Raw genomic sequence first — 2,743 nt, 5'->3', positions numbered from 1 at the left:
CACACACACACACACACACACACACACACTCACGCACACTCTCACACACACACGCACGCACACTCACACACACACACACACACACACATACATACAAAAATATGAAGCTGCAAATCAGCATATTATACTGATTTCTGAAAATCATGTGACACTGAAGACTGGAGTAATGATGCTGAAAATACAGCTTTGATCGCAGAAATAAATTACAGTTTAACAGATATTCACACAGAAAACTGCTGTTTGAAATTATAATAATATTTCAGAATTTTTACAGTATTGATCTAATAAATACAGCCTTGGTGAGCAGAAGAGACTCGTTCAGAAACATTAAACCATTAGAATTATTCCAGATGACGGTCCTCCTGTCTGAAGTGCGTGTGTTGTGATCTGCAGGGTGACGGGGATGTGCGGTGATATGGATTATCTGTCCGTGCGCTGGCTCATAGAGAATCATGATATCGTGGTGATGACGGCTCAGATCCTGGTGAACGCGCTGCAGAGCGCTGAGGTGCCATCTCTGGAGATCCTGTCGCTCATCCTGTTCGACGAGTGTCACAACACCCCTACAACACCATCATGACCTGCTACCTGGACACCAAACTCACCAGCAGCACACACTCACTGCCACAGGTGCACAGCACACCGTTATACTCCATTCTGTTCTGTTCTATTCTATTCTCCATCCAACCAACCATTTATCCTATATAGGGTCTATCTTGTTAATGAAATTATTGGCAAAATGTTGGTTAATGAAGGTTGTTTTTGTTTATTTCAAAAAATTAAATTAAAAAAATGTGCATTATGAAGATAAATAATTTTACTACTTTCTTTTGAAGAATCTAGTACGAATATTAATCCAAAAAATCTGATCATAATCAGTAATGTTGCAGATTGAATTGCTTGACCTGTGCATTGTTATTTCAGTATTATTTGTATAAAGCTTTTATTAATATTTTGAATTGGCTTTTATTTTTATAGTTTCAGTTTTTTTATTTTAGCTTAACTGTTAGTCATTTTATTATGTGCTTTTGTAAGTTTTTATTACTTTTTATTTTATTATTTAGGTTTTATTTTTATTTCATTTTTAGTTTTAGTTCAGATTTATTTTTTATTTTTCCAGTTAGTAATTTTACCTCTTCAAATTAAAAATATGTCAGTTAGTTGCCAAAGCAACATTACTGATCTTCATTTAGTTTAGGTTTTCCATGTAATATTTTTATTTTATTTTATTTTATGGAGGGTTGCAGAGATGCTGGAAAACTAAGACCCTCGATAGATGGCCAATTCAACACAAGTCTTTTCAGTCTCTTTCAGTCTTATCCAATCCTGTTTTGTTTTGTTTTTTCATTCATGTTTTTATTTTATTTTATTTTATTTTTTTAAGTCACAGAGAAGCTATTAAAAAATGTAAAACCCTGGATAAATGGTCAATCCATCTATTCAATCCCATCTTACCCAATTTTATTTTATTTTATTTTATTTTATTTTATTTTTTACATCCAGTCTATTTTATTTTCCAGTCAACATCAACTGTGTTTTATCCAGTCATATTTTATTTTTATTTATTTAAAATATATTTTATTTAATTTAAAATATTTTATTTTATTTAAAATATTTTATTTTCCAGTCTATAGTCTTATCCAATCCTGTTTTGTTGTATTTTTTTATTTTTATTGTACTTTTTTTAATTTAATTTTATTTTTTTTAGCACCCAGTCTATTGTCTTATCCAGTTCTGTTTTGTTCTATTTATAAATTATTTTACTTTCTATTTTATTTCATTTATTTATTGTATTTTATTTTGTTATAACAACCCTCTATTGTCTTATCCAATCCTGTTTTGTTCTTTGTTCTTTGTTTTTTTTATTAATTATTTTATTGTACCTCTTCCATCTTCTGAACTGCTTGTCTTATGTAGAGTCCTTCATAGTCTTTTCTGTTATATTCAGTTGTACTCTAGTCTTTTCTATTATCATGTCCTGATTGGTTTATAATCCGGCCTGTCTCAGATTGTGGGCCTGAAGGCGTCGGTCAGCATCGGTTCAAGAGCAGGCTGGATGCGGAGAACAACATCTTACAGCTCTGTGCCAATCTGGACACCAGGGTTATCACCACAGTTACTGAACACAAGGATGAGCTCAAGTCATACGTGCACATGCCTGAGAAAGTTCAGCGAACAGGTCCGGAGCGCCGGCTACGACGAGACCGAGAGGAAACTCACCGCGCTCTACGACTGTAAGAATCCTCCTCTCACTGAGCAGACAGCCTGCGACACACATGATTAGAGTCTGAGTGTGTGTTACTGCGTCTGGCCACCGAGGGGGAGCAGAACCCTAAACTAGCTGAGCTGAGGTTCATGCTGGAGGAGGAATACCACAGCAACGATCAGACGCCATCATGTTGCCCTCATGGCCCTCGCCTACGTGAGTCTGACCTCAGTGATGTGACTTCTGCATGTGTCTTTAAATGTGACCGGAGCACAAAAGCAGTCATAAGTAGCACAGGTATATTTGTAGCAATAGCCAACAATACATTGTATGTTTATAATATATAAATAAATCATTAGGATATTAAGATCATGTTCCATGAAGATATTTTGTAAATTTCCTACCGTAAATATATCAAAACTTAATTTTTGATTAGTAATATGCATTGCTAAGAACTTCATTTGGACAACTTTAAAGATGATTCTCTCAATATTTTGATATATATATATATATATATATATTTATTTAAATATAAAA

General features: G+C 33.9%; 1 protein-coding gene and 1 pseudogene across 1 annotated transcript in view; one reads left to right on the top strand and one right to left on the bottom strand.

The window, feature by feature from the left end:
* Positions 1-2,238, top strand: part of LOC107750195 (probable ATP-dependent RNA helicase DDX58) — a 7,405-nt pseudogene extending 5,167 nt beyond the window's left edge.
* The window catches only part of LOC107750190 (CXXC-type zinc finger protein 4), an 18,074-nt gene that overhangs the window by 8,130 nt on the left and 7,201 nt on the right, over positions 1-2,743 (bottom strand). The gene's annotated exons all lie outside the window — the stretch shown is intronic.

The sequence above is a fragment of the Sinocyclocheilus rhinocerous genome, unplaced genomic scaffold, assembly GCF_001515625.1.
Source record: "Sinocyclocheilus rhinocerous isolate Xijiao unplaced genomic scaffold, SAMN03320098_v1.1 scaffold151, whole genome shotgun sequence".
Taxonomy (NCBI): Eukaryota; Metazoa; Chordata; class Actinopteri; order Cypriniformes; family Cyprinidae; genus Sinocyclocheilus; species Sinocyclocheilus rhinocerous.
This window is presented reverse-complemented; position numbering and strand designations above follow the sequence as displayed.